Source organism: Coffea arabica, chromosome 1c, assembly GCF_036785885.1.
Source record: "Coffea arabica cultivar ET-39 chromosome 1c, Coffea Arabica ET-39 HiFi, whole genome shotgun sequence".
NCBI classification, from domain to species: Eukaryota; Viridiplantae; Streptophyta; class Magnoliopsida; order Gentianales; family Rubiaceae; genus Coffea; species Coffea arabica.
In genome coordinates this window covers 3818479-3840390 of record NC_092310.1, presented here as the reverse complement: position 1 = coordinate 3840390, position 21912 = coordinate 3818479, and the positions used below count along the sequence as shown (strand labels likewise).

Here is a 21912-nt window from a genome sequence, read left to right as displayed (position 1 = left end):
ATGTTTTGAGTGTTTGATAAATGAAAATATATTTGCTAAACTTGTGAAACAGTGCTGAACCTGTGTGTATTTTTTTCAGCACAAGAATCCTAACTGAATGCTTAATTCTGATAAGAATCAATATAATTACTTCAACTATCTTATTTTATCTACCAAATCTATCCTTGTTTGTTAATTATGTTCAAAATTCTTATTTAATTAAACAATTTAATATTCTCTATCTAATGATTTTTAGTTTCTCTTTTCTCCCTTTTTAATGACTTTCACATCTTCTCCATACTCCTCATATAATATATTTTATCTTTTATATTAATTTGATTTAAAAATAAATATTGTCATTTTCATACCTTACAATTTTAAACTAATTAAATCATAAATTCTATTTCTTTTTTGAATGAAAGGATATAAGGGCAAAATTATCAAATTAAACTTATTAAGCATTCAGTTATAAATATTTATCAAACAGTATAAATATGTTTAGCATTAAAATTCAGACATTCATATATTTTTTTTAGTGCTTAAAATTCAACAAATTAATTGTTTCAGTATTCAGATTTCAGAATTCAAACTTCAGAATTCAGATTCAGTTTTATCAAACGGAACCTAAGTGCGCCAATAGGCACCCAAAAGCCCTACCTAATAGGGCATGCCACGCATATAGCTAATCATTTCTGGGCATTAATGTGATTTCTTCCAGTTTTTGGACCTAATTTTTGTGTTAAACATTTTATACAGTCATTTTAAGGAGCAAAGTGTATGTATCCTGAGTTCAAAAGGATAAAGTGTTACGTCTTACTTCCAAGTTCAAGAGGGTTAAGTGTAGTTAGCCCTTATGTTACATTTGATAAAAGTAAATCTGAATTTTAAAATCTAAATGTTAAAACAATTAATTTGTTAAATTTTAAGTACTGAAAAGAAATATATGAATGTCTGAAAGTTAATGTTGGACCTATTTATACTATTTGATAAATATTTATAACTGAATGCTTAATTAGCTAAATTGTACAATTTTACCCTTCTATCTTTTTTGTCTTTTCATCCAAAAAAGAAATAAAAGAAATAAAACCTATAATTTAATTAACTTAAAATTGTTATGTATAAAAATGTCAATATTTATTTTTAAATCAAATTAATATAAAAGACGAAATATATTGTATGAGGAGTATGGAGAAGATATGAAAGTCATTAAATAGGGAAAAAAGAGAAGTAGAAAACCGTTAGATAGAGAATATCAAGTTGTTTAATTAAATAAGAATTTTGAACATAATTAACAAACAAAGGTAGATTTAGTAGATAAGATAAGATAGTTGAAGTAAATCCGTTAATTCTTAACAGAATTAAGCATTAATTTATGATTCTTGTATTGAAAAAAATACACACAAATGCAACGCCACTTAACAAGTTCAGCAGATGGATTTTTATTTATTAAACATCCAAAATATATGAATATTTGAAAAAATTCAATTTCATCACTTTTTTATGTTATTAAACAGACCCTAATTACCGTTAAATTCTTTCATCATTCTCTTAGAATCTTCATGGTCAGCTTCTCAAAGCATAAGGAAGCAGGGCCAAGATCAGAACAGAGAACACACGAGATTTTTCTTTGCTAAAATATTTGAGAAGGCTGGGCCATGGCCCAGAAGTCCTCAATTATATCTGCTGACGACAGCTTTGAGTTGAAGATAAGAGAGGAAGTTTTACTTGTTCTTACAACTAACTTCAGCATTAATACAGATCTCAATAGCTAATAGAAGTAAGAAATTCAAAGAAATATAACTAAACGTATTAAGCCAGTATTTACTACACATTCAAATCTAAGTGGAGGCTGTTTCTTTTTCACGTTCCCCATTCCGCTTCTTAAAATCTCACTCTTTTCCTGTTAGGAAAAACTTATAAAAAAAAAAAAAAAAAAAACTTAGAAGAAGGAACTTAACAACTTTCCACGTACAAGATGTAAGTGGTGCAAATTTGAGGAGTTTCTTGAAGTAGCAACATATAATTTACCAAGTCAAAAGAGAAACAGTCCTTGATTTTGCTCAATTTGGTTGCCTTGGACCTTTCCCAATAAAGATGAGCATTTACTTGTTGAGCTTAATTTTCAGCACTAAGTATTTTGCTTGTAACATGATCACAAAGTTTAAATGGAGTTTGTGAGCATAGACGATTATCTAAATCCCAAAAAGAACTTCAAAAGGTAGAGAGTGAATTAATTCATACGATTATCGAAGGTTTTTCAGAAGAAAGAAATGTTTGGTGAAAAATGTGTGCAATTAGTAAATGAAAAGTAATTCAATTCTGTAATTGAAAGCTTATTTTTTAAAGTATAGCCTATTCAATGGAAGAAGGTCTTTTGCAGCCACCAACAGGTAACCTTATTCGGAGTAGAACAATTGGGGTTTTGAAGAAAAGAACATCGATGATTAGTCCGCGTAGAAAATGTGTGCAGCTCTTCTTTTACAAACTTTCTTTATATTAGATGCTTTTGCATTGGCAATTTCACTTTAACTTTCTCAATTATTGTAACTTTAGATGCTTTTCAATCATTATTTTTTTCTGGGGCTTTCACATCTTCTGATTAAGTGCTGGAGCCTTTATTGGTTTCGACTGCAATTTGGATTGAGATCCATTTATCCATCCATATAATCCATAATTAAATGGATTTGGATTATCCATTTATAATATTGGTTTTAAATAGTTGATCAAAGTAAAACCATTAAATTAAATGAATTTATATGGATTATCCACAAAAACCACATATATCCATTTACTTAAAAACCAAATAAAAGAAACGGACAGCAAATGACTAAAAAGGGAGCTATCCTAAAATTACATCGTTCAACCAGCAATATTGTTCATTTGATTGTCCTCTTTGTCTGGGATTATATAAGATGACAGTTACATGGAAATACTTTAGTATTTTCATGAAATTCTTACTTGGTAGGATCAGGAATAGGTATAGTTACTTGGTAATACAAAAAAAAAAAAAGTAACCAAAAATATATAAATGGATTATAAATGGATAATTGGTTTTTATTTAATCCATTTAGATCCATTTATTAAATGGATCTAAATGGATTGGATAAATTTCATCCACCATCCATTAAGCCAAAACCAATTATGAACCATTTATCCATATTACCACCTCTAGTTAATATCATATTTTAACCTTATTGTCTCAAACCTCGAATTTTTTTAAGATCTAATTCATATTACTATATAATGAATATAAATATATTTCACCTTTTTATTCTCATGCTAAAAATATAATGGTAACAGTTTTTCCACAAGCAGATCCAATTAATGGTCGCATCAGTGACAATATACTAAACCATTCAATAATCATAATTCTTAAAAAATACAAAAGTAGCGTCATTCTTATAAAAAAAAAAAAAAAAAAGTCTTTATCAATGTCTTACAAATCAAAACGGAAAAATATTGCATAAATCAATGTCTGGAATGTTGACAAGTAAGTGCTCTGATCTTATGTTGTAATACAGTTCCTATTGCAAATAATTTCAATCAATGAGAAAGAGGAAAACATATTACGAAAATTCAACTTTGAAGATTTTGTTATAGCTTGATAACGATTATGTCGTGTTCCTTGTCGGCCCAAAAAAAAAAAAAAAAAGACGAGAACAAAAACAAAAGAATATATTTAGCGTAACATTGAATTTTTTTTTCTGGGTATTATAAGTGCAAAATTTGATACCAAATGGATGAGAATGTCTTCTTTAACTTTATGACAGAACTTTCTTTCAAAGTAAAAATCAATTATTATTAGCAATACTTTTCAATTGAAAAATAATGAGTTTGTGAGAAAAAAGAGTTAAATAATGTATTTAGAAAATGTGGCTGTCCTATAGTTGGATTTTTATTGGTACGTAAAAAGTCTAACCAAAAGCTATTCTTTCTCGTCTACAAACGGCTCCTCCATCTTTTACTCTAATCCCTCGTTTTAGTTGTAAGAGAGAAGGTAAAGCACTCATTCAAAAACACATTTTTATCTTTTAGCTCAAAAATAGTGATGTTCGGCAGTAATAAATAATGTGATAATTGATGTTCGGCAGTGTTTGTTTGGTTAGTTAATCCTTGGAAAATGAACTAGAAACATAATATGGTCTCAGTTATTGATCCTTGAGAATTAGAATTAGAACTGGGGTTTGAGAAATGACAGCAATTGTTGCAGTCAAGCAATAGCAATGAAAGGGGGGCTACACCTCCAAAAGAAGGCACAGCAATATGATCAGTGTGGAACAAAATTTTCATTATAAACTAATTCAGAGCCAGCTACAACGTCACAGAATTACAGACAATAGACATGAAACTTCCAATACAAGCCCTTACTAGGCTCATTTGCAAGAAATTCCTGGGACGCGTTTTGAATGATTTTTTTATATTATTATTTTTCGAATTGTCATTTCCTCTACTTATTTATTTATATATTTGTAAATTCACAAGAAAAAAGTTGATATCCAAAACATTCTACAGGAGGAAAGCAGCCCCCCCCCCCCCCCCCCCGCCCCTCGTGTAGAAATAAGTTCATCTGACATTTTTGTGCAAAAAACAGATCCCCTTCCTTCTTTCTGAGAAGTTAGTTTTTATTGTTTTTGGGTAACTAGTTAAAATATTACTACTACTTTCTGTACTGATACAGATATAAGAATATTTACTTGTATTGGCCGCCAAAGTCTTAGAGGCATAGAAAAGTAGAAATGCATTCCTTGTAACATATCCTGAGCTAGCAATGAATAGGATTTGAAGCCAAGATGTGTACGATCCTTGTCACATTATTGCTTCATGGAACAATATTGACGTACAAGGTGACAAGTTCACATAGAAGTAATTTTGCAAATAGATGCTATGTAAAATGTCAGTTTGATGAACTAAGGTTGACCTTGTATGTTCCCGTTTAATTCTTGTTAATATGACTTCCATAATTTCATCTCTCCAACGTTCCCAGCCACCAAGTGGGATCCTTTCTTGAATAGAAATTGGTGCCTTAGAAATTCATTTTTCTAAATTGCTCTCGAATTAACATAAATAGAAGGTCTCAAGCTGACTGATTCTTTGTGCTCTGAGTCCTGTCTGAGCTTTACAGGTACGAGGAGCAATGGAAAAGTATCATTGGACACAACCATGTAGTCAACTGCAAAACACTCAGAAAAAATATGTTGCCTGTTGTGGAGCTAAGATACAACTTCAAGAGGATGCAAGCAGCTATCAGGGTTCAGCTAATCCACATCTTTCTGCTGTAAAATACTGGCTACTTTGAACTACAAGCAGCACGGAAGATATGGCAAATTGAGCTCCAAAAGAAGTAAAAGAACACCTCATTAACATGTCTACAAATTGCTGAATGGTTGGACAGTTTAAAATCACCGGCTGACAAGGAAGATCTCAGGCTTTAGCCATCCAAGGCAGAGAGCAAAAGAGAATTCCATCCTGGATGTTTTCATCTGATCTGATTGAAACAGGATTTGGTTCAGCAAGGGATCATAGGACTTTTAATAATGTACCAAGGATGGTAAGTAAGAGCTATGAAGGTTTTGAGCGTAAAATCACTGCAAAACACAAAAGCCCAAGAAACTCGAGACAACATGTAGTCAAGAATAAAGCCAACACTTAGCTGCATGACATTTTTGTTGTATTTGAAACACAAAAATAAGAACTTACCATGAAGGGAGGAGCAATCAACAAGTACAGAATGAGCTTAATAGCCTTCATCACAGTGGATGAAATAATTGCAGCAAGTAGCAGCGGGCAGCAAGTATGCTTGACAGTCTTTACTAACTACGGCGATATGCTTCAAAACTTGCAGCTTAGACTTGATTGTGTTAGAAGATACTCTAACAAGTCTGTGCAGCTTTATTGCATGAATAGTACATCTTCCATAGCTGCTCCAAAAAAACATTTACATTACGAGAAGATTTCTCAAGTTTTAGTTGTAATATAATCAGAATCAAAGTATTTAAAAGTAAAAATTGAGTAGTAAAAGAAGAGTAGTATATCTGACCTTCCCGGACTCCTAGAACCAAAATCCAGTTTGACAGCCAACAGCTTTGGAAACTCCTGAAATCTTTACGGCTAGAAAATCACAACCAAGTAAAAACGAGACAGAAACCCATCATCTACGAGATTATCGAACAAATCACTAATCGAATGGTTCAAGAAGCTTGATAAATGTGTCTTCAAGAGGCGATTAAACTTTGGAGCAACTGTTTACTCCCCTAGGAACATAAGTTAGGGAGCCGATCACTTTAGTAATCACATCTTACATCCACAAAAGCAAATATATAAAATCAACAAAATTAAACTTCTAGTGCTTATTTCATATTGATGGGTAACTTGTAGGAAATGCAAAATGAAAATTAATTAATACCAGCTATAAAAATCTAATCTAAGTTAATCTAGGGGAGAGACCTCAAAAATCTCCCTGTTAAGTGCAGGAGGAAGGAGTGCAGTAGAGAATTGCGGGTTTAAAGTCTTATAGAAAAGGTTTGTAGAATTGCTGATTGTGGTATCAAATCTAAAATGTCCAATGCATTTTCAACGGGTGAAACTTCAGAGAGAGAAATCATTTCATCCTGGTGAAATCACAAGTTTAAAGAGAGTGCACCGATGTTAGCAATCACGACGTACAAAGGACAGTAACTGACATACATCATAAACAAAACTAAATTCTTAATTCCACTCATATTAGTGGATTTGTTTAGTGCTGGTTCATCCAAAACGTTATTCAGTTAACCCAAGAAAATCTCGTTCATTTTGGTCACTGAAAAAAATATGCAACTGAAGCTCTAAATGTAGTACTGCAACATGATGGTATTGAATTGGACCACCATTTGCCATGTTTGATCTTTGCAACAGCAAATGAGATGTGATACAACGGGAGAAATACCAATTTGACATTTTAAATTAACCAAAATGATTGTTTAGTTCCATTAGTTTAGATTGGTATGGAACCATGCATGGCTTATTAGTCTGTGAAGGTTATCAAATATTGCGCTTATTCATGATAAGAGTTACCTGCAACTTTCAATCATGATGAAGAGAGAGAGGACCGACTTTGCATCCAACTTGGCAGACCTACTCTGTTGTTGCTCCAATTATCACTTGATATACTTTAAAGGAAAGAAAGGACTTTGAAAAGTAAAGGCGGTGATTAGGAGCCATCGGGGTTCCCTACAGAGCTATAAACCTACAGTCACTGCAAAACAGAAAACTCAGACTCAGGACTTCACATAGCAAATCCTGAGGCTAACTTGAAATTGCATGACATTTTTGTTTAGACAATTATTCAGAAAGCTAAATCAATATTTTTTTTTTGGTTGCTCTTTTCTAACGTAAATCAGTAAACAAATATTAAATCTTTCTGTTCATTCCACAAGTACCAGAAGCATCACAAAAACTATATTAGCTTTTGCTCAAAACACTGAAAAAAAAAAAAGTTCTATAACAATAATGACTGGCACCCACAAGCAGGAGAGGCAGAGAGTCCCAGAATTGCCATTAAAGCGAACTATTTGAGACTGCAAGATGCAACAAGTAGAACTAATTACAACTATTTTACCCTTAAAATCTCATATCATTGCATTTGAATTTAAACTTCAGAAGAGGATAGTCTACCAAGTCTCTGCTGCTTGAAAATGTCTTAAACATGACAATTTTTTATAGGTTTTAGTTAGTGCATTGGTTATTAAATTGCTTAAAACCCAATATTAAGTAGTGGGAGAAGATAGATGGTATTATAAATTATCAGACTACCAATCTCACAACCAAGGGCAATCAGAGTAACTCAATTTTTATTTTTTTTGTCGAAACAATAGGAAAATTTCATTATAGAAAAGAAATTACATGTGCGAGCAACGGCTCGGGAGAACTATACAATAAGTGTTCAAAGACACTGAGAAAAATTCCTTTCCTCGTCCAAAATAATGCCTAAGGCATCAACACTAAGTTTTCTGCTATCCACCATATTTTCTTCCCTACCCAAACAAAAGGAGCACATGCAAAACAAACTCTGCATATTAGAGATATCCTCCAGCAATGTAGCCATTCTACTATCCAAGGGTCTTTGATGTGTTATTTGTTTCAACAGATCCTTGTTATATAAAGATCAGAGTAACTCGATTGACCATTGGATTTATGTAAAGAGATCACAGCTGAAGAAAGTAGAATCCCATCATTTAAGAAACATAATAAGATTATCAATAATCAGATAATTTGAAGAAAGATGATAAATATATTTCCAGGAGGTGGAAGTTCAAAGCAAGCATTTCCATCCCGGTAGAATCTCAAGTTTAAAGCGAATTAGCTCCTTTCAGCAATCATGATACATAACTGGAGGTAGCAGACATATAAGTTGTGTGATAGGTTACAATTTTATCATTTATTTATAATTAATTTTTTCTATTACCTGATCCAATGTGGATTAATTGTCAAATTCTATTCACTTTTAAAAATTTGTATTTATTACAAGGAATGAAACACAAATACCATAAAAGGGTGCAAATTTGACAGTTATAAAAAAGGAGTATTAGCAGCAGTCAACGAGGGACACTTTTGGAAGATTGAAACTTTTCCCCTTTTGTTAATTGCCGAAGAGAGAGAAGACGGAAAAGGACCTGGAGTCTCCCTTTTCTTCCTCGGGGGCGCCGCATAGTAGAGGAGAGGAGGATTTAGATAGAAAATAGAGGCAGACAATGGTGACGACCTTTAGATTAGCTTTGTGACTTTTCCTTTTCGTCCTCTAGTGGTTCTCTCCCTGCGTATGTCAGGGGCAATAGGAAACTTAATCATTCTCTGTAGCTTTGCTATCCTTTCAGTATTTGAACGAATTGAGCTTTCTCAATCGAAGACAATGGCCGTGTTAGTTTCTTCAGCTTTGTATGGATTTTTCTTATCAACGATGAACTAAATTCCTTTTTCTAATTAAGGAACAACGAAGGTTTTGGTTCTTCTAAAAATTGTGAGATCGAATTAATTTTATCTATTTCTTTTATTTGTTGGTATTAGCATGTTCTCTGATTACAGTGCTTATGATTGTTCAATTAATTGATTATTTTGGATCCGGATAATTAATTGATTGGGTAATCTATTGTCAATTGGGACGTTAAATCCGTAATTATTTAATTGCTCTGAAATAGTGACAACTGGCAGGATTGGATTTGTGTCAGGAGAATATGCGAGCTAACCTGAAATAATCCTGGTAGTGCGTAATTTAGTTAGAATAGGACTCCTCTAATACGTAAGGCAATTGAAAAATTAAATCTTACGGGCATATCTAAAATTATTTCTCAATTAGAGTAGTGATTAACGGGCGTATCTTAATCACCGACACAATAAGAAGGGATTGACTGTCATCGCTTGTTTGACAGTAATAACCTATATATTAGTAAATAATTAGAACTACCTTTGCATCGATGATCAATTAAGTGAACTATTGCTGAAATTATTTTTTGACTAGACCTTTAATTATTATTACTCTGATTTTGGTGAATTGTCATTTAATTTTTAGTTGAATTGCTTAATTGTCATCTTTTATAAGAGACAAATTCGAGTCCCGTTAAACCCCTGAGCTATTCTAGAATACACAAAATTCTCTCTCTCTCTTTCTGTTTTTTCGCAATCTAAAGTACGTACTACAACATTTTTTACCCCCTTCCCCTACGGTAGGGTGTGCTGCTGGCCATAGTTGAGATTAGGGTAGGTGGACTAAAGGAATCTGGTGGGGGCCTTGAAATGCCATCCTTTCTAGCATTGTTGTTTTTCTCGAGAGAAACTTTTTTATCTTCTTCTTCTTTTCTCTCTGAGCATGTGGCTCGTTAGAACTGGATGTTTGTGCTTCGCAGAAGAGACAAAATGGGAAAAGTTAAGGAATGAAGTGGGTGGCGTGGTCGAGACACAACTGATGGGAAACTAGTCGTCCAATGGCAGAGAATCAAGTTGGAATGTGGACCAAAGAAGAAACCCATGCCCCAGTTTTTTTGTTTTCGAGAGCCAAAAATTATTGTTAATGCCCACCAAACTTGTACCTTTGGACCCATACTCCAGTCTCAAGATCTAAATGGAACATATAATCCTCAGAACTGAAGAAGATTAAACCAATTTATTCATATAGTTTTCGAACTCATGGGTGGTCCTGACAAGCTTTTGGGCCAACAGCTGAAAATCTCTCTATATCAGAAAAACAAACCTTGTAGCTTAAAAATTTTTTAGTTCCAGATCTGACCCCATTTCATACATACAGATACTGTTCTTCAGGGACACATACAAGGAATTTGTCGACCGCATCCCCTTAAAACTTGGCTTGACACTTTTGTTTATTTATTGCTTTCCATCTTTGCATATCAAACCGGGCATTAATCTGCTTATTTACATACTTTTGGATAAATCTTTTATGCACTCCAACTACACACCAAATGCAAAGTTTGATACTTTAAATTCAAATTGAAATTATATAACATTCATTTAATCCCATAAATGTATATATTGACTCAGTAAAAAAGATTAATTCTTTCTTTCTTTTTTAGGTCACTCATTCCATCTTTACAGATGAAACAGGGCAGGCTTTGTAAGGAATTGTCATGTTCCTAGTCCATTTACAGAGGACAGTCCCAAAATTGTACTAGTCTAAGCCTTTATCAAATGAGACCCTGAAGTCCGGGCCTGACTCTCGAGCCTTTTAACCCAAAACGGATCGGCCCAAAAACCAAATCCCTCTTTAAGGCCGGAGATTTCCATCCTGGCATGCAGAACGGTGTCGCTTTTCTTGGGCATTGCAGACGGCCTTTTGTCGGGGTTGATGGACAGCAGGAGCTCCAAGCCGTCGTAAATAAATAACGCTGAGGATGAGAGAGAGGCGTTGGAGGGGGGTAGCGGAGGCCCAGGTGAATTGTCATTTAATTTTTAGTTGAATTACTTAAAACACTCCCCGTGCTACTTTGGATTTCAAAAGAGACAAATATCCCCAGTTCCTAAGGAGAAGACCTTACTTGCCATTTATACAAATCAATAATTTCTTGTAAATAAGCAAGCTCATTCTGGTATATCGGATTAAACAAACTCTTCGAGCACAGGGTGAATCAAGTAACCCATTGCACACCTAGAATCCTTACTCCAGTACTTAGAAGCGGGTTTTGGTTACTTTAATTGGCAATTAGGTTTATTTTTATTATTGCACAGGAATCGACAACCTGTCAATTTTTGACACTGTTGCCGGGGACTGGCGTTAGTTATTTGTTTCATTTTAAGTTCATTTTTGTTTTAATCTTCTAATATTTTTCTAGTATATGCCTCGTTCTTCTCGTACAAACGAACTAATTTTTGACCCCAAAGTAGAGAAGACAACGTGTAGAACGAAGAAAAAGACCAGACAGCTCAAAGAGGAGCAGTCCAGTGTTGCACCTCAGAGAATTGATCCAGAGGTTGAGTCGACGAATTTGCGTAGTGCTAATTCGAGTGATTCAGACCAGGAGGAAGCCACCATGGCGAATGCACGAACACTAAGGGAGTTGGCTGCTTTTGATTTAAATTAGTAGCCCTTATACATTATTTTTTCGCATTTAAATGATAACACATCTTTTGAGTTAAAATATGGCCTAATTCATCTTTTACTATTTTTTCATGGTTTACCTGGTGAGGAGTCTTACACTTGCAAGAATTCGATGTCGTTTGCAACAGTATGAATTCCCTAAGAATTACAGAAGAACAGATAAAAATGAAGGCATTCCCCTTCTCTTTGAAGGACTCCACGAAAGACTGGTTGTACTACCTACCACCAGGTAGTATCACCACGTGGGACCAGCTGAAGAAAAAATTTTTAGACAAATACTTTCCGGCGTTTCGAGCTGCAAATCTAAGGAAAGAAATAAGCGGTATCAACCAGCATCCAGGAGAGTTGCTCTATGATTAGTGGGAGCGATTTAAGAAATTATGCATCAAGTCCCTTCAACACCAAATAAGTGAGCAATTGCTCATCCAATATTTTTACGAGGGGATACTTTTCAGAGACAGGAGCATAATTGATGCTGCAAGTGGAGGGGCATTAGTGAACAAGACTCCGCAAGAAGCGTGAAAGCTAATTGAAGGAATGACCGAGAATTCGCAGCAGTTTGGTACGAGAAAGGATGTCCTGACAGACAAAGTGAATGAGGTAGAGACATCTTCTATCCAATAGCAGTTGACTGAATTAACATTCTTTGTTAGGCAATTGGCTGTAAGAAATACATCACGAGCCAAGGTGTGTGAGATTTGCACTGCTATGGGTCATTCTACAAAGATATGTCCGCTGATTCAAAAAAAAAGTGCAGAGCAAGTGAACATGCCTAGTCATGCGCCCGCGTCAAGAAAGCCATATGATCTGTATTTGAATACGTACAATCCGGGTTGGAGAAATCACCCTAATTTCAGTTATGAAGGAAATATGCAGTCAAATTTTGCACCAAATAGACAGTAAGGGTATCAACAACAGTATCAACCTCGCCCGCCACCACCCCCTTCAAACTCAAGTCCGTCTATAGAAGAGATGATGAAGCAATTAATTGCTAATCAACAAAAGACGGATTTTGACCTACAAAGTGTGAGGAATCAACCAAGACAGTTGCAAGCAATGCAGAGTCAGATGGCAATAGCAATCATTCGCCTGGAATCCTAAGTTTATGAAAAATTGCTATCTCAACCTGAACTGAATCTGAAGAATGTAAGTGCAATGACCTTAAGGAGTGGGAAGGAAATTCAGGAACCCGAACTTATGATTCCGAAGGATAAAAATAAAGATCGAATTGACAAAGAGTTTGAGGAGGAAGGAATGAGAAATGCGAATCCAAAGGTAATTCCTGATTCTATAATTAGAATTGGAACTAACTCACCGTCTTTTCCGAGCAGGTTATAGAAACCAAAGAAACAAGATAAAGAAAATGAGATTCTAAAGGTTTTTCGCAAGGTAGCAATCAATATCCCTTTATTGGACGCGATCAATCAAGTGCCAAAATACGCTAAATTCTTGAAAAACTTGTGCGTCAACAAGAAAAAAATTGAGAGGGGATGAGCATATTGTGATAGGTGAGAATGTTTCAGCGATTTTACAAAGAAAACTACCACGTAAATGCGGAGATCCAAATATATTTACTATCCCCTATAAGATTAGACATTCTAAATTAAAAATGTCATGCTAGATTTACAAGTTTCAATTAATGTGATGTCTAAATCAATTTATGATTTCCTAAATTTAGGACCTTTAAAAGAAACAAGGATAATAATTCAATTAGCTGATCGTACATTTGATTATCCGGATGGGGTAGTTGAGGATGTTTTAGTACAAGTAAATAGATTAATTTTTCTTACTGATTTTTATGTGCTTTATATGGATGATGGAAGTACCCCAAATACATCACCCATTATATTAGGAAGGCCATTCTTGAGTACTGCCCAAACTAAGATTGATGTTAGTAAAGGTACTCTCACAATGAAATTTGTTGGAGAAATAGTCCATTTTAATATTTTTGATACAATGAAACATCCTATTAACTCTCATTCTATGTTTGCTATTCATGCTATTAATCCCTCTGCATAAGAATTTTTTAAGTCTACTTGTAGGAATAAATTCAAAATTACTGCGAACAAGTATCAGGGGATGAAAACAATTTATGAAGTGAAAATGAATAGAAAATTAAGAAAGAAGGCTGCACTCAATGGCTATTTGGATCCCGGAGGAGGGCCACCGATTACAAGAAAAATTGAATTACATCCAAATTAAAAAGTGATGTTTAACATCTAGCCAATGATGTTAAGACACTTTTTAGAAGGCAATCCAAATATTGATTTTGTTTATTTTTCATTGTTCAATGCTTAAAATTTGTCGTTTCTCACTAGGGTGCTGATTGATCTTGGTATTTTTTTAAACTGTGACCAGGACAGGTAATCTTGGCGTGCCCACGTAAGGAGGGCACACGTTAATCTTACATGTCCCAGTCTTAAGGTCAGTGGACTTTTGCAAAATATATGCCCACGCCATATTGATAAATTCTCAACATCTCGCGACATGTGCCCACTCGAGGAGGGCACACGTTAAATTGCAAAACGTAACCCCCAAGGTCAGTATACTCTTTCCAATCTTGGTGTGCCTATGCCATGTTTGACGATCCAAAAAATTTTTTTTTAAAAAATGTTTTCCATTTTAACCTTCAGTTTTGATTTTCAAAGTTCAAATTTAAATTCGAAAGAAAAGAGAGAGACAAAAAAAATCCCAAAAAAACTATTTTTCTCTTTTTCCTTTTTCTTTCTTTCTTTCTTTCTCTCTTCTTTCTTTCTTCTTCCCCACTTCCCTTTCCCTTCTCACGCCGCACCCCGCGCACGCCGCACCACCTCCCTTGGCTTCCTTCATCGCATGCCGCCGATGCCCGCGCGCACCCACGGCCGCTACCGCTCAACATCTCTCTCTCTTTCTCTCTCGCTCTCCCTCTCCGTCGCGCCACCGATGACGCACACAGCCGCAGCCCCACTCTCTCGCACGCCACTCATCACACTCCAGGCCGCCGCCACTGTACGCCGCTCCACGTATCCGCCTCTCTCTTTCCTCGCACGCCGTTGAGTTCCCCACCGTAGCCAGCCTGCGAGCGCTCGCCGCCACCCTTTCTCGCTCCCTTACTCTCTCTCCACGTCGCGACCGCCGCCCGTAGCCCGCGGACGACTACCACCGCACGCCGCCAACCCTCCATCTCCCTCGCGCGCGATATCAACGGCGCTTCAGCAGCTCTCGAAGTCGCCGCTGCCGCACTGCCACAGTTCCTTCCACCGCCACCTACTGCAGTCCCAAGGGTTGAGGTACTCCAATTTTTTCTCCCATTTTATCAGTAGCACTTCTAGCAGACTTGTTTGCTCTATTGGGATTTAATTTCCTAGGTTAAATGACACACACACGTGCACCTTGATTGTGCAATCCATCATAGCAACATTCTCTAGCAATTAACAAATGTAGAACTAAAGAAGTCAACCAACTACATTTTTTTTCTTCTTTTCTATTATTTTTTTTTGAGTTGTCAAATAAAAAAAAATAAGCAAAAAGAAATGGTAGAAATCACCCCCCACACTTAAAACCTATATTGTCCTCAATGTAGCAAAGACAAATAAAGTATAAGGATTAAAGGGGCGAAACTTCCCTGACTACTGAGATGGTGCAGCAAAACACTAAGGGGGAGGAGGATGAGGCAGCTGGAATCCAATATGAGCAAAGAAAGTTGCCTGATTCTCCATTTGAATATGGGCAAAAACTTGCAACGCTGCAAGACGACCATCTAGTCCCTCAACTTACTCCCCTAGTTCATGGATAGAATCTTGGAGGGAACGGTATTAGGACTCCCAAGCAGAGGGAGCATGGTAGGAGAACGGACCCGCTTGATCAGTGTGGAGGGGTGAATCAGTAGGAGGGACAGTCGGAGGAACCCGGGGCTGTGACCTGCCCTCGGTAGGAGGCGTCATCTGATATACATCTCCGACTTTAAAAATAATCCCCATTCTCTCCAAGTTACGCAAATTCAGTGGCTCAATTTCGCGAGTTAGAGCGAACTTGTGCTCTTTGTTGAGGTCAAGCAATTCCAATCGAACGGCCAAGTGAGTAATGAGCGAGCCCATAATCACCAGTTTATGCCGCTTTTGAATGACGGATTGCATTTGAGTGGTCACCTAACATCCAAAGTTAACATGTACCTTGTTGCGCATGCACCAAAGAAAATAAAATTCAGCCTTGGCAAGAGTGCCGGAAGAATCCTTCTGGCCCGAGAAATTGTAGGCCAAGAATCTGTGGATAACCTTCAAGCCTCCTTTAGATGAGACCCTTGGACTGACTCGGATCATAGAGCTGAGGGTCCGTGGACCACTCCCTCCATATATCAATATAATCACTAGAAAAGGGTCTGGTGTAATCACACACACTGTTGATATACATTCCGGAGGAAATGGTATCCTCACTAACAAATCCCAAAATCAGATTAAAGTCATTATTGGACAAATCCTGTGGGGTGCCTCTTAATATAAATTTAATCACCCCCTGCTCATTCAAAGTAATGAATTCATTTTTGATGAACTCAAAAGTGGAGTAAAATTCATAACACAACTCCTCAAATGTAAGGTAATCAATGACTAGATACCTCTGCCAACCAATTACTGAGAACAACTATTCAACTTCTCGTGCAATTTGCAAATGATCTAAGGTCGGAGCATGGAAACACTTAGACGGAACAAAAGGACGAGGCAACAGGCTATTCAATCGATCCTGTTGTTCTCGTGTAAGGTCAGTGATAGATTCCTCCCAGTTCCCCGGAGATAAAGTACTCTTTGAGAGACCTAGACGGGACCGAGAGGGGGTTGAATTGGGACTCGTCTCTTACGAGGTTAGGATCCAGATGAACTAGATGTTGTTATTTTTTTCGGAGGCATTCGGAGGCCACAGAAATGAGTATAAATAGGTACAGAAACAGCGAGTCAACCACCAAATGGGGACAGGGGACCATAGTCAACAGATAGTACTTAACAGTTAGCAGTTCAGTAGCAAAAAGAAACACAGTGACCCCACCAGAACAACGACAAGTCAATACAGACACAAAGATGTCCCTACTAGTGTCACTTGGCAAATAACAGTAAAGATAGCAGATCCGAGGCACCAAAATGAAATTAACAATCAATTATAGTCAACAAAGTGTACCAAATCTCTTACCCACCCGACCCCACAGATATCGCAAGCCTAAATTCGGATCAAATATAGCAACAAGACTCCAAATCGAATGACCAGTGGCATAAGGACGGACTTATTCCTTTGATGTTTGCTATACTCCACCCAATTGCCTCCTTATGATCCCTAAGGATTCGCACCAGTTTGTCCTCTTGACTTGGAGATAAATGTGCAGAAATGATCACTGAAAGCGTCTCTCAGTCTCCCAGGAATGTGTACTTTAGATGTTTTGGAAGATGTTTGAACTCTAACTCCAGTGCCTGCACAACTGAAGGCAACAACTTTGTCTGAATTTCTGACACAAAAAGAGAAGTGAGCTCACACCTTGGAGGAATTGTTAGAAGTGAATATAATATTTCAACTGCATGGTGCAACTCATCCCTCATGTCCACATTAAGAGCTACACCCAATTCAAGAGGTTTGGTCAAGGCCACTTCCAATGTGTTTTCACCATCCAATTCGAAAATTTCCTATACAATAGACTCAATAACACTCAAAGTAAAAACGGAGTTAGATTCCTTCGGATACTTCATTGTCTCAAAAATATTGAAATTCACAATTTCGCCATCAAATTTCATTGATAAAGTACCCTCATTCACATCTATTTTAGTCCTAGCAGGGCTAAGAAACGGTTTACTTAACAAAATAGGTGACGGATTTAACAATTTTTTATCTCTCATATCAAGGATATAAAAATCTGTTAGGAAAACTAACTCATTTATCTGAACCAAGACATCCTCAACTAGCCCCTTTGGATAAGTATTAGTGCGATCAGCTAATTGGATTATGATGGTTGTTTCTTTTAGTGGTCCAAGATTTAGGGAAGCATAAATGATTTTTGGCATCATGTTGATTGATACCCCTAAATCCAACATTGCCTTCCTAATTAGTGTATTTTCTATTTTGTATGGGATTGTGAACATACCTGGATCTCAATATTTGGGTGGGAGCTTTCTTTAGAGTATAGCCGATACATTTTCTCCCACCGCTACTCTTTCGTCCTCTCTCAACTTCCTCTTGTGGGTGCATAAATCCTTGAAAAATTTCACGTATTTCAGTACCTGCTTAATTGCCTCCAACAAGGGAATGCTGATTTCTACTTTTCGAAATACGTCCAGGATCTCTTTTTCTTTCTCCGCCTTCTTTGTCTTCTCCAATCTGCATGAAAAAAGGAGGTAAATTAGATTTAATGGGTATTGATGGAGTAAGAGTTACCTCAGGGTCTCCACGAATGCGTCCTTCTTCTTCCATCTTCTTCTCGATCTCTTCTTCACTTTTGCTCTTTAGGTTCATGGCCTTAGACCCCGCTACTTCCTTACCACTCCTCAGTGTCATGGTACTCACATTCTTGGGGTTTCCCTCGAATTGTGATGGCAATTTTTCAAAAATTTGGGACTCTAAGCGATTAATTGCAGTCACTATGTGGCTTATTTGAGTTTCTAGATTTTTCATGCCCAATCTAGTTTGCTGCTAGAACTGAACAGTACTCGTGACCAAAGATCTAGTTTCCTACTGGAGCTGAGTAGTGCTCGTGGTCATACTCTTGACAATATCCTCCAGAGAGCTTCCTGAATTGGAGGACGAAGGTTGAGGATTTGGTTGCCATGGTTGCTGAAATCCTGGTGGACGGTTTGAGAATGAATTCTATGGCCTGTTCCCGTAGCTAAAGTTGGGGTGGTCTCTCTAACCTGGATTGTATGTGTTCAAGTATAAATCATACTGTTTACGGGGCGTGGACACGCCTCCAGCCATATTCACTTGTTCAGCCCTATTCTCTTGCAAAATAGGACATGAGTCATTGGGGTGACCCATGTTTATGCAAATTTCGCAGACCTTTGCTTGATGCGTATTTCCTACAGCTAATTGCTGAACAAAAGATGTTAACTCCGATAACTGCTGCTGAATGGACGACGTCTCTATCTCGTTAACCCTACGGTAGGATTACTCTCGCGGAAGCCAAATTGTTGAGAATTTTTCACCATAGCTTCAATAAGCAGCCATGCTACCCTCGGTGTCTTATTTGCCAATACTCCTCCACTCGCAGCATCAATGATACTTCTGTCTGATGACTGAACTCCCTCATAGAAATATTGGATCAACAGTTGTTCACTAATTTGATACTGTGGGCATCTAGTATACAACTTATTGAACATTTCTCAATAATCATATAGGGACTCACCGGGATACTGCTTAATGTTGCATATCTCTTTTCTCAAACTCGCAGTCCGGGATGCAGGGAAATTTTTTTTTTTCAATTGGGCCCATATCATGATACTACCCGCAGACTGGTAGTATAACCAATCTTTTGCTGCATCCTTGAGGGAGAAAGGGAATTCTCTAAGTTTGATCTGCTCTTCAGTAATCCCTAAAGGTTTCATAATAGAACATACCACATCAAACTCTTGGATATGTTTATGGGGTTCCTTCTCCGAAAGGCTATGGACTGAGAGTAAGAGGTGAATTAACCCCGACTTCAGTTCGAATGAAGTATTCTCTGCTAGAGTTGAAAATGTAATGCACAAAGGCTGCTAGGTCAATTTTAGAGTAGCCAACTCCCTTAGTGTTCTTGCATTTGCCATAGGAATGTCCTCTTGGTCTGAGTCACTTGAATTATCACCATTCGAATCTGTTGACTCAACTTCTGGATCCAATCTCTGAGATGCAGTGCTAGATTGCTCCTCTCTGAGCAGTCTAGTCTCTTTCCTAGTTCGGCGTACAGTCTTCTCTACTTCGGAGTCAAAAATTAATTCGCGTGTACGAGAAGAACGAGGTATAAACTAGAAAAATGCCAAACAAACTCGAAAGAAAACACTTAGAAAGAAATAAAATTAGCCAAAATACCGTTCCCCGACAACACCGCCAAAAATTGATAAGTGTCGAACCTATATAATAATAATTACTAAAAAATCCTAGTTGACACCACAATTAATTATAGAACGAATTTGAGTATCGGAGCGGGGACTCTAGATATGCAATGGGTTACTTGATTCACCCTATTCCCAAAGAGTTTGTTTGATCCGATATACCAAAATTGTTTATAAAAATATTAAATTTACATACAATGGCAAGTAGAGTCGATTCCACAGAAAACGGATAGGAAATTGTTTCTTTCCAAGTGAATAGAATAAAATTGTGGGATATTTAATGGAATGAAAATGAAAGTAGAATAAACAAAATTCAAAAGCTAATTCACAAAGGACAATTCACTGAAAATAGCAATTAGTAAAATTCTACCCAAAAGATTAACTTTTCGGGTACGGTCTAATTAAATGATTATCGATGTAAAGATATTTCATTCATTTGTTACTAGGTTGATTATAACCATTAACAAGTTCTGACAGCTAGGTTTTCCTTACTTTTTCGACAATCCAGGTATGCCCATTGACTGCTTCTCTAACCAAAAAACAACTCTAGGTACGATTGTAAGAATTTAATTATCCAGTTGCATTAAAGTTAGAAAAACTCAACCCTAACCAATAAACACGCTAAGAGGGTTTATTTAAACTAAATTTTACATTTTCCCAACATAAAACCAATTATGGTGGTTGCCACTAGTTATCAACTAAACGAATAATTATGGATTCAATTTAATTAACGTGACCGTAGGCTATTAGATTAAATTAAATATCCGGCCATTGATACTCAATTAATAAAATATGCATGAACAATTAATCCAGGAAACGCACGAATAGTAACAAATTAGAAGAAATAATAAAAATTCAATTAGATCTCACATATGTTATGGACCGCGCCTTCACATTAATCCTTGAGTAGAGGAGAAATCTAACCGCTCCTCATTGTGGCACTCTCGCATGATTTGATTGATTCCATCCACACAATTGCCAAAGAATTGGGAAAGACGAATTAACGAAGGAACAGACGAAAAGACTTGCTTCTCTTTTTTGGGGTTTCGTATTCGTACTGGAGCGAAAAGTAAAAAGCAAAAGGTCTAATAGCCAATCATACAAAAGCCAAAAGCCAAGAGTAAATCGTCTGACAGGAGAAAACAAAAACTAATCTATCAATCCCACGTGAATCTGGCTTTTCTAGCCAATTCATCCAAAATGGCCGCCGAAAAAAAAAAGCTTCAGAGTTCTTAAAGCTTTGTAGGATTAGAGTTTTTATCCTCTGCGCCTCCGCGGCCCACGAGCCTTTTTGATTTCCTAATTGCCCACTTTTGCTACCAATCCCGCGAGTCCGTCTTTTAGGTGTATCTCCTCCGTTTCTGCCGTGGGCACGCCATAAAATAAAGAGTCTTCTGAAAAATTTACCTTGAGAGAGCACTTTTGACACCAACCACCTACAATTTACACAAATATCAAATATGAACAAAATCTCAACACTTAGCACAGTAAGTAGCCAAAATTATGACAAAATAACAGCGCAAAAGGTGCCCAATAGTTGCTCTATCAGTTTTGTTCCAAAAGAAAATAGTATTGTGTCCCAAATACTACTCCAAAAAAAAAACTATAACAATAGAGTCAATAATTGTACCCAACTATCCAACTCTTGTATAAACTGATTTTCTGTGAGAACGATTGTACGGTCAATCCTTTCCTATCCATTGTAGTTTAAATATTCATGTTGAATAGTTTGATTAATCAGTTCCATAGGCTCTTGAATGGAAATCATCTTTGAAGATATAAGACTAAAACCACTGAATTTCTTGATAGTGTATATATATACATAAAAAAATATATATATATAGTGTGTGTGTGTGTGTGAGAACAAGCACGCGGCAAATAGTTGTGGTTTCACTCTTTCCCTACATGCTGTTTCCAGTAGCCTAAAACTTAATAGTTTTTTTGCTAACATCCACAGATGGACATGGATCATTTTGTTATATGTTTCTGAATATTCCACGCATAGGCTCTGTTTGATACAACTGAATCTGAAAAAAAATACATACAAATTAAGCACTACTTAACAAGTTCAGAAAATGAATTTTGATTTATTAAATATCCAAAACATCTGAATGTATGAAAAAAGTTCAATCTTTTTTATGTTATCAAACAGATCAAAAGATTAAGCACACATGGTTAAGAAAAGACAATCTCAATCGTTGATTGATACTACTTTATATATGTGTCTATCATCCAAAGATGCATAGGGGGAAATTGGAGAGCGGGGTAATGGAGAGGAGCCTACTCCCACCACGCCCGTGTCAACTACTAGTATCATGA

General features: G+C 36.5%; 1 long non-coding RNA gene across 1 annotated transcript; it reads right to left on the bottom strand.

The window, feature by feature from the left end:
• Positions 1-5163: 5163 nt before the first annotated feature.
• Positions 5164-6393, bottom strand: LOC113701026 (uncharacterized). The gene is made up of 3 exons (XR_003450796.2): positions 6017-6393; positions 5677-5897; positions 5164-5464 (listed from the first exon to the last, which is right to left on the bottom strand). It is a non-coding gene; the product is annotated as an uncharacterized lncRNA (long non-coding RNA).
• Between the last annotated feature and the right edge of the window lie 15519 nt (positions 6394-21912).